Source organism: Maylandia zebra, linkage group LG18 (genome assembly GCF_041146795.1).
Source record: "Maylandia zebra isolate NMK-2024a linkage group LG18, Mzebra_GT3a, whole genome shotgun sequence".
Taxonomy (NCBI): domain Eukaryota; kingdom Metazoa; phylum Chordata; class Actinopteri; order Cichliformes; family Cichlidae; genus Maylandia; species Maylandia zebra.
This window is the reverse complement of record NC_135184.1, coordinates 19,510,007-19,521,181: the sequence shown is the minus strand read 5'-3', so window position 1 is coordinate 19,521,181 and position 11,175 is coordinate 19,510,007. Positions and strand designations below refer to the sequence as shown.

The 11,175-nt window shown below is 41.9% G+C and overlaps 1 long non-coding RNA gene across 2 annotated transcripts; it reads right to left on the bottom strand.

Moving 5' to 3' along the window:
- Nucleotides 1–1,634: 1,634 nt before the first annotated feature.
- Nucleotides 1,635–5,410, bottom strand: LOC143413565 (uncharacterized). Of its 2 annotated transcripts, none has more exons than XR_013094167.1 (3): nucleotides 5,291–5,410; nucleotides 1,886–4,093; nucleotides 1,635–1,802 (listed from the first exon to the last, which is right to left on the bottom strand). It is a non-coding gene; the product is annotated as an uncharacterized LOC143413565 (long non-coding RNA). The 2 variants fall into 2 exon arrangements; XR_013094168.1 differs by lacking the exon at nucleotides 5,291–5,410 and adding an exon at nucleotides 4,749–5,122.
- Nucleotides 5,411–11,175: the final 5,765 nt, after the last annotated feature.

The following is an 11,175-nucleotide window of genomic DNA, read 5'->3' as shown; positions in this document are numbered from 1 at the left end:
ATAATTAGGGCTGAACGATTATGGAAAATAATCTAATTGCGATTTTTTGCCCCAATATTGCGATTGCGATGCGATTATTTTTTAAGGTCTTTGTCTTCTGTATTATTAAACAAAGACAAGCAATACATCATATAGTATGGCCAATACTATATTACATTAATTTTAAACTGTTCTTTCCTGGAAGACAGACCTCTGTTATGATAACATGAGGTGATGCATGAATTGATGACTGACATTTTTATTTAACTTCTTCAATCACAACAGTATATTTGAACATACACAATAGTTTATTTTTAGCTTACAAACATCTGAGCATAAAGTGCTGACAAGGAACCCTGGTGTAAACATTAAAATGAAAGTCAGTACAATGTGCAGATTGCAGAAATATACATAAAAAAAATCAGTGGCTTTACCACACTCAGTTTTTCGACATCTGTGAACTACTAGACAGTCATTCAATTAAAAAATAATATTAAATAAATAAAACTAATAAATAAAAAATACACACATCTTACTGATCTCTGCAGTCAGTAACATTACACATAAAGTGCAAACATAATAGCAATTGTATAAACACACACACAAACACGCCTTTAAAATTTAAAGGCGTGAAATTGGACGGTCTAGCCTTCTGATTAGCGTCACCGCTGTCTCGGTGGAGTTTAATAAACTCGGCCGTCTGCTTCTTGCTATCTAAAATATAACCAGACACTGGTGTAAATTCTCGACTGTCTCATACTTCTGTTTAATAAGTTTTCTGTTTGACGTTTAGTCAGCTGTGTGAAAACCAAGGAGGAACCCACCCGGGGGATTAATAAAGTTTTATTTTATCTAATCTAATAACTTTAATCTCAGCCAAACCGATTTACTCACGAACAAACAAAACACTGAAAAAAGCCCAACAATAACATTTTTAGGTTGTCTAAGTGACTTATATATTACGTTTAACCCGAGCAGCGAAACTCCGCGGTGATCTGAAAATGATGTGCCGGGAGTTGTGCCGTTCTCGGCCGCATCAGTAACCCTCGAGCTCCCGGCTAGCTGTCGAGGGCTAGCTGTCGAGCTGGTGGGTAGCAGACGCCTCTGAAAACGTCGAAGCACTTTTGCAAATATGGGATATCTTGATAAACCGAGCAGATATTTGATGTTTACACAACTACTTTCTCGCCTGAAAATATTTTAAAAGTTTATTTTGTGACCCAGAAAGATTAGTATGAGTAATTTTAAAACTTAGTAGCGGCCGCCATTGTTGGAAACTGGAGTTTGGCTGGGCCGCGCTATGAATTCTGGGATATGGTAGTAATTTGGACAGCCTTCGGCGCGTCGCTGTGACGTAATCGGTCTACAAATGCGGCCTCAGGAGGATGCAGCCCATGAATTTGGACATGTCCAGAGTATAATCGCAGCCTTTGCGGTTAGAAAATTGCACTTGATCATGTCGCGATATTATCGCAAATGCGATATATCGTTCAGCCCTAATAATAATGAATTACAATAGTCCAACCCAGAAGTAATAAATGCACGAATAAGTTTTTCAGCATCAGTCTGAGACAGAATGTTTCTAATTTTGTCACGGTATGGCATGGCACACCGTGGAAGGAGTGGGGAAGGAGGACCCAGGCGCGGTGCTCTATGTATAGGCAGTGTTTATTTACAAAGTGAAAAACAACGTAGCAATAAATCCCCGTGTTCTCCCAGACTCCCGTGTCGTGTCTCCCCGTGAATAGTCCGTGTTTCTGTGCTCTCCGCTCCCGTGTCAGCACCCCCCGGTGCTCGCTGCTCCCGTGTCTTCCACGCTCCTCCTGCGGGAAACAAAAGACGCAGCCGTCAGGACACATACAACTTGCGGGCATACACACACTAACTCGGTAACAGGACGACTAACGTGGAGTCTCATGCAATGATCCCGCGTTGGTGGGAGCTCCAAGACTCTCCTAAGTAGCTCCCCCGACGAGCCCTGATCAGCGGCAGGTGTGTGGCTTCGGGTGTGGCCAGTCCTTCCGCAGGGCCACACCCCTCAGGCCTGCAGGTGGCTGAGCTCCATCCTCCAAGCATCCCCGCAGACATAAACACACACACTCACATCTACAATCATGGAGGAGAGCAGCAGCAATACCAAAATACAAATAATAATAATAATAATAATAATAATAATAATAATAATAATAATAATAATAATAATATAATACATAACTGCTCAGGGATCCTGGGTCGCCCAGTCCCAGGACCCTGACAAATTTTGGAAATATTTCACAAATGCAAGAAAGCAGCCCTGCATATTTGTTTCATTTGCACACTGACGGGCATACCCTGCCAATGGATTCACAGCCTATGGACTGAAGAATGTGCAATGTGTGACCATTTTTACAGTCTCATTCTGTAAAACAGTAGTAATGCCATAATAGCACACCATGCCTCTCTGGCAGTTTACAAATGTCTGTTAACTCCCCAAACAACTGTTACACCAGGCACTATAAAATACATGGAAACAGTTGTTTGCATTTAGAGACCATTATACAAGTAAATAGAGCAAAAAAACATAGATGTGGGTATTTTCACACATACAAAGGACCACACACACAAATATCGCTGAAAGGGCAAATGAGTGCTGATATAAATGATACTACTGGTACCACTGGACACATCATTACCTATACTTGTTTTTATAGGTGACTAAATGAAGCCTTTGATGGTACGCTGTCTGGTTTTTGTGTTTTTCAACCCGATTTGCATCAAGTAACGCGGGAGCATGTTGGTATTCAGCTGTTTCCAGCACACTTAGTGTCAGTGCCAGTAAGGAACTGTAATCTTGAGTCTTTCCTCTTTTATGTGATGGTTATCTTTGGCTCTTTCTGTTTTTTAGCACTCCAGATGCACGGCTTTATGTGTCTCTCAGAGTTTGATCCACCACTTGAGTTGGAGCAGATATATCTGAAGAGCTTGTTTTCACAGTTCCTAGAGGATTAATCATAATAGTCATCCCTCTAGTGCCACCATGAAGTTGGTGTCATTACTTCTGAAATGTGAAATCCTTATTATCCATTTTAAATATAGAGATTTATTGAAGAGCTTCACTACATCCAGGATGTCTAAATATCCATAGCACAAAATGTATTTTGCCAATAACAGTGCCAATTTATTTGTCCAGTGTGGACAAATAAATTGTAACTTTAAATGATTGCCCATATGTGTGTGCTCAAGGATAACTAGTGTTTGCATGGATTAGCCCACACACAAGGCCATATAACTGTATGGATATATGTGCATGATACAGACAGTGGGAGATTGAAGGAGGAAGGAACAGCAATCCTGCAATTCTGCACGGGAGGCTGTGTATCATTTCAGGGCTTTCTGTATCAAAAAAATAGTGCACATGCCTGCTCACACATATGCACACACACACACACACACACATGCACACACACAGAGATAGGTAAAAGCATCTGCTCCAGATGTTTAGAGTATTTTGTTTCAGTGAAGGTATTGCAGCCTCACATCGGAGAGGAGATAAATCACAGTGCTGGACAGCAGCGAAGACACTTTTAGAGGCATTTCTAAACCCACTGCATTCACTTGGTTCCCATTTGGCAATATTCACAGATGCCATTTGGAATGACACTCACACACAGACAGCAGCAGTACACAAGGCCGATTATTTTCAACACTACCCGTAAAACTTTACTTTCAGTTGTGAGGGAAAGTATAAAATGGAAATGTTGCACCAAATAAAGGCTCTACTGCCATTTATAGACTCAAAATTACATTCCTATCACTCTGATGTGATGTAACGAAACAGATACGCTTCTGTGCATCCTTAAGTGGATCAGACCGTCCAGCATCGCGAGGGACTCATCAAGAGCCAGTATTTTTCTTCCTCTGTTGGATAATAGTTTATGAGACACCAGCTGAGCAGCCTCAGACCTTCTCTGATTGGGGAGGGATTCAAACTCACCATTGTGGTTTTGTGAATGACAGCCGTTTCCTGATCTTGACCCCTAATGTAGTTGTTTCCTCTCCACTCTTGATGTGCAGCCTTTATATTCAGCCGTGGTCTCATCAATCATGGGTTCAGATGTTTAGTCACACACAAACCCTTTCACACACAAATACACAATCCACAAACTGAGAGGACCTTACATTCATTTAGATTCATTTATAAATATCTATTGATTTCAAATCCGCATATGTGACTATGGTGTTCACAACATGATTAAATGCTAGCACACAAATATATTCATAAATGTTTGTTTTAAATAAGTTGTCGTAGGCCTATACTAACTACCAATCCGGTCGTTAAGTCTGACGTCACTAGCCGTGTCTGGGCCTAAACTCCGCTGCAGGTCCATATATCAAACGATCACTATGGCATTACTGAGAGTTGAAAAACTGTCTAAAGTCTTTCATCTTTAATAAAATGATCAGCGTTCTGCTCTACCAGGTGTAACAATTGAGTTTAACATCCAGGCATCCATGAAAACGGAATTTATGACATTTAACGGAGTTAGAAGTTAGCAGGAAGTTAGCTCGCTAGCTTCTATCTAAATACAATATAGCATGTCCTGACTGCGGGGTTTTGAAAAACAAATTAAAACGTACAGCTCTGTTATTACTTCCAACACAAATAAAGACAGAAAACTAAACAGCAGTGACGTTTGTAGGATTACTTAAGTTTGGCTAGCTGGTATATAATGATGTGCTACTTGACCGCTAGCGACACAGCTATGTTAGCATAATATAAACAAGCTAACTTTTTTTCCGCTCGATAAAAGTTAACGTGAGTGTTCTCGGTGGTCAGGATTCAGGAACAAATGTAATCGCATGGCAGGATGCTGTAAAAGGACCAAACTTCAGCCAGGAGAACAACTGAGATAATCCATCCACAATACGAGGTTAGTCATTCATATACTGCTGCATGGGCTGGGCTGTAGTTACATCCTAAGGTTTTAAAAACTGAGCTTAAATAAATGATTAGCGGTAATAAAAGCCGAGGGAGGTCAACAGTGATCACTGACTGTTTTAGGAGCTTTTTGAGATCAAATAGAAGAAAATACAAAACATTAAACATGTTAACAACACAAAAGCCATATTAAACGCAGACTACTTTAGACCCGGAAGTAGGATTCGTCACATCATCACTTAACGACCGGATAAGTGATCCAGTCTGTTAACAGAGATAGCCAGTTACATTTAGAGCTCATAACTGATCCTCAACTTATAAATTGTCAGTTAAAAAAATTTATACATGTAATTGCTACATTTTTGATTGCTCTATCATTCTCATTGAACTCACCAGATGTGTTTTATATAAACAGCTTTCAGGGAAGATTCTATTAAATAAGGAATGATTAAGTCTTTAGATCTCTCTTAAAACTGTGGACATAAAACTGTGCTGCAGGCTTTCTTCTTCCACTAGAGCCAGGGAATGACCTCCATCTGTTGGTCGGAAGCAAGTATTGCCATAAAAATTAAAAAAAGAACGTCACTGTGTTTGCACCTGACATGAAGGAAACTTGGGCAACTTGATGGCCTTAAATTGTCACATTATGACTTTCTGTAATTTACATAAGATTAAATGTTATAATAATATTACATTGGCCAATATAAAGTTAACTTTATCTTAATTCTAACCAGGCACTTCAACCAGCATCTGATCAATGAAACATGACAGCTGCTACCTTCTCAGATGAAGCAGTGATGCATCTCCACCAGAAAGAAGAAAGCTTAATTCTAGATCAAGAACTGAGAGCCTCAGTGTTTCCTGTTCATTCACAGCTATCAATGTACTGAACTGACTCTAAACTCTAAACAAAACAAATTCAAATAATTTCTTCTTTGCTGCATTACAATATATAAGTCAATAAAACAAATTAAAATCTCCTCTGTTTAAAACTGACTTCAATCATTTTGCATCATAAATTTCCTCAAAGCATTTCATTCAGACTCAGGTTGAATTGATCTGCTGTACTTAAAAGAAAACCCCTGTTTGATTATTACAAGTGTGTTTTCTGCTCTGAGGGGGATTTTCTCTGGACATGATGTGACTGACCTTGTTGCTTTCAATCTATTCACAGTCATGCCTTGCTTCACTGGTGGATGTCACAGTGTCACCCACAGGGATGAGGGAGCTCATAGACACACACAAACACATGCGCATACACGCACGCACAAAGACGCACAGCACATCACAGCATCCTCACATCGATCCCTGGCAAAGCCAGAGCGATGCAACTGCTACTCCATTGTCAGACCCCTTAACTCCCTCCTTCCTGCTCCCACTCTTTCTCCTCGCCACCCCAGTCTCTACCCCAATCCCTGCTAGCAGGCCCCACTCTTTTCTCCTGGTTGCCATGGAGATGGCTAACAAAGCCATCACTTTTACCAATTTCCTCAGAGACAGGTGCTGGCACAATGACTGCTTCCTTGCCGACTGAAAGGGGAAGGGGCAAGAGGGGTCCATGGGAACTCCAGGCGGACACTCTGAGGGCTGTCCAAGTGTCCTCCTCCCCGGGCCCAACCGAGAAAAGAAGGCTAATTTGTTGTCCCTGTTTTCCCAGGGAGGGGGGATGCAGGAGAAAGGAGGAGTGGGGAGAGAGGCTGGGGGTGGAAGGAGGGCAAGTGGGTAAGAGAGAATGAGGCAGAGAGAGACAGTGAGTGTATATGCAAAGGGGTGTCCACCAGTTTTCAAAACAGACCGCCTAATATCAGTCTCCTCTCGCTTTCTCTTGCCAATGGGTGGAAAGGTCCTCCTTTCTCCCCTTGTTCCTTCATCTCCCCTCACTTCTCCTATTCTCCTGTTACAACTCTTTGGGCCCAGAAACAATGGCGAGTCATGGCATCATGACTGCAAGATGTTTCAATTTAGCTTTCAGCAAGCGTTCACTTCCTTCTTTGTGTGGTGCTCTGTGTGTGTCTGTATCTGGTTTTGAATGTTTAGTGCAATAAAGTTTGATATTTCTTTTTTTTTCTTCAACTTTGTGCAACATTTTTTTGCAAATATCAGTTTCTTTAAAAACAATCTTTGCGCATTGCAGGATATTCTATCGTTGTTTTGTTGAAGTCATTGTTTACTGGTCTCTTCACAGCCTGGCTGACTCCTCTGAAAGAGGGGCTGTCTGTTGGAGCAGGCGCAAAGTATTTATTGCCCCTCTAAGAAGACAAGCCATAAGCTTTCAATTTGAGTGAGGTGTATGTTTGTGTGTACATGTGTGTCTGCTTATGAAGTTGTGTGCATGCATGTGTGGTAGCGCTCGTTTGAATAGACCATGCAAACGGTTTTGTTAGTAGCACAAAACTTTCAGAGGCAGCATGTAAAGCACTTAGGTTCTGTAAAGGACACGGCATTCAGCTGCAAAAGACCCTAACGGTCATTGTATTGGCCTGTGTGTGTGTGTGTGTGTGTGTGTGTGTGTGTGTGTGCGCGCGCGCGCGTGTGTGTGTGTGTGTGTGTGTGTGTGTGTGTGTGTGTGTGTGTGTGTGTGTGTGTGTGTGTGTGGGCGGGTTTTAGAGAGAGAGTAAAAGCATCAGAAAATAAAATTTTCATTCTGGGCAAATAAGTGGTGGTATGCTTCTAATTATTCTGTTAATAGTGTGGTAGTAGCTTGTTTTATCAGAATCAGAATCAGAATCAGAATACTTTATTGATCCCTGGGGGAAATTATTTTTTGTTACAGTGCTCCATTTTAAACCAACATTAAGACAAGACAGACAATACGCTAACTAAGAATAGTACAATATATACATACATACATACATACATAAGTCACTTATAAATAAATATTTGGAAAAGAAACATGTGTAGTTGTAGCAGCAAACAGTGTGTTAAGTGGATGCGTTGTACAGGGAGATGGCCACAGGCAGGAATGATTTCCTGTGTCGTTCAGTGGTGCTTTTCGGTAATCTCAGTCTCTCACTGAACGAGCTCCTGTGACTGACCAACATGTCATGGAGTGGGTGGGAGGTGTTATCCAACATTGTCTTTATCTTGGACAGCATCCGCCTCTCCGACACCACCTTGAGGGAGTCCAGCTCCATCCCCACAACATTGCTGGCCTTACGGATCAGTTTATTAAGTCTGTTGGCATCTGCGACCCTCAGCCTGCTCCCCCAGCATGCAACAGCATAGAGGATCGCACTGGCCACCACAGACTCATAGAAAATCCTCAGCATTTTCTGGCAGATGTTGAAGGACCTCAGTCGCCTCAAAAAATAGAGACGACTCTGGCCCTTCCTGTAAAGTGCTGTGGTGTTTTTAGCCCAGTCCAGTTTATTGTCAATGTGTACTCCAAGGTATTTATAGTCCTCCACAATGTCAACACTGACCCCCTGAATTGAAACAGGGGTCAAGTGTTTCCTGGTCTTCCTGAAGTCCACGATCAGTTCCTTGGTCTTTGCCACGTTGAGCTGCAGATGATTCTGCTCACACCACGTGACAAAGGAGTCGACCACAGCCCGGTACTCTGTCTCATCATCCCTGCTGATGCATCCAACCACCGCAGAGTCATCAGAAAACTTCTGAAGATGGAGGTCTCTGTGCAGTGGCTGAAGTCTGTGGTGTAGAGGGTGAAGAGGAAGGGGGAGAGGACAGTCCCCTGTGGTGCCCCTGTGTTGCTAATCACCTTGTCAGACACACACTGTGGGAGACGTACATATTGTGGTCTTCCTGTCAGGTAATCAACAATCCAGGACACCAGAGAAGCATCCACCTACACCTTACAATAGTGATTTCTTTTTTTAAGTGAATAGAGGGAAATAACACAAAATTGTTAAATACATGAATGAAACAAAACAGTGTCTTTGTTTCTTGATAAATCCCATTCATTTACCTTTTAGGAACTGTTGCCCATACAGAACTGTATAGCTCCTGGTTTACCCGTCATTTCTTTACATTTTGTTAGGAAAATGAGAAATAGATGCAGTGATTTATTGGAACTTGATAACACAAGTGGAAATGCAATATATAAAGTAAAACAGAGTTTGTACAGTTGTAATGAGCTTGAATATCAGTATTTGGTGTGGCTGCCTTTATTCTTCTGCATAGTCAATGCGCTCTTAGGCAACCTTTCATGTTATTTCTTTTACCACGCTTTTGGAATCGTTCTCCAGGCTTCTTTAAGGACATTCAAAACTCATCTTTGGGGCAAAACAGCAGCTCCTGGTAGACAGAGCAGTCGCCTGGGACTGCAAGACCAGACTGACCAACCTGTGCACTGCCTAGACAGGACTGACTACAAGAAGGCCTATGACACAATGTCCCACACCTGGATCCTGGAATGACTAGAACTGTACAAGATAAACACGACTCTAACAGCCTTCATCAGAAACACAATGGGGATGTGGCAAACACCACTAGAGGCCAACTTCAAGCCGATAGCACAAGTCGCAGTCGAGTGCGGGATCTACCGAGGAGATGCTCTGTCCCCACTGCTATTCTGCATAGGCTCGAACCCCCTCAGTAAGATCATTGACAAAACTGCTCTCGCAGACTTTAACTGCTTTCATTTCTTCTTAGCAGAACTCTAACTGCTTCAACTCATGAGATTTTTCATCAAAATCAAACCAGACATTTACCAGTAATTTCAGTGAGTAGACTTAAATCTTATCATGTCCAATTTGGCACACTTTGGAAATAATTCAACAGGTAGTGCCTTACCTTTTGGATAAGCCGGCTTATGCCCACTCACTTCGACCACTGGAATTCATGTCTGCCCGTCAGACCACCTAAGACCAAATTTCTCCATCTACACCTCCAATTCTCCCTCCTCAACCACCGGACGAAGCCCCCAAATGTTAAGGTTCAAAATTGAGGAAGGAGAGTACAAACCACCATTGGTCCAGAGGATCTTGGTCAAACAATGATTTTAATGACTACACACGTGTGGGAAGACAACTCTGTACGCAGACAGCAATTAGTCTTCGACTTCCTCAAAGCATAAACAGATATTTTATAGCATCAGGGTTTGATTTACTGACGCCCCTTCATGCGTCACAGATACCTTTTATACATAGATCAGATCAACACCACAATGACTTTTAACCCAGAAGATCATCTTCTATTTTCATGGCTGGTACTTTCCGTTCTTGTCTTAAAGTGAATTGTTCCTCTTTCTTGCCGAGACAACAAGGACGGTTCCTCTTTTACCGAGACATGACTAATCTCTCCTCTAAATAAATCTAACTCATGTGTGTGTGTGTTGACCTCACATGCTCTTGCTCAATTCACCTGTTGCACTTCTGACCTTTCACCAGACCAGAGGCTCACTGAGACTATGTGTATGTCTTCTACTAAATAAATGTTTTAACCAAGAACCTCTACTAAAACCTTAATATAAAATGACCTGATATAAGTGTTTTGTAAGCATGTATTGCAATTCCTTCTATGGCTCCAAGTCACTTGCACAATAGATTGTCCGGACATCGCGCCGAACAAAGCTTCCAACCCCCAATTAATTGACCGAGCTCCAACTCTTTAATAAGCACAGATATGCATTGTGTATAAAATAGTCATAACTGCACCTGAAATACAAGGTCAACATAATAACTGTATGCATAACATCTTAAGGCCTTCTTAAAGCTATCTGTTACATTGTTAAAGCAATGATCATACTGCAGATTATATTATTAATGCAATGGTAATAATGATGATTATTTAACAATAGCAGTAAAATAATTTCCCTGCTCCACACTATGGATACTGACTACTGAATGAAGCAATCATCAGCCACCTCCTCTACATGGATGACATCAAGCTGTATGCCTGGAGTGAACGAGACATTGATTCACTGATCCACACCACCAGGATCTACAGCAATGACATCGGAATGCCATTCGGACTGGAGAAGTGTAGTTGGATGGTAACGAAGAGAGGGAAAGTAGTCAGAACTGAGGGGATCACGCTACCATAAGGCAACATTGCATACATTAAGGGCAGCTACAATATACCTGGTGATCCCACAGGTCAAGGGAACCATGAAGAGGCTGCTACGAAACCACAACCACCAAGTACCTGCAGAGGATCAGGAAAATCCTAAGGAGTCAGCTAAATGACAAACAAAATCTGGGCTATCAACACCTATGCCCTGCCAATGATCAGGTACCCTGCTGGGATAATAAGCTGGCCAAAGGAGGAGATAGAAGCCACTGACATCAAGACAAGAAAGCTCCCTATCATGCATGACG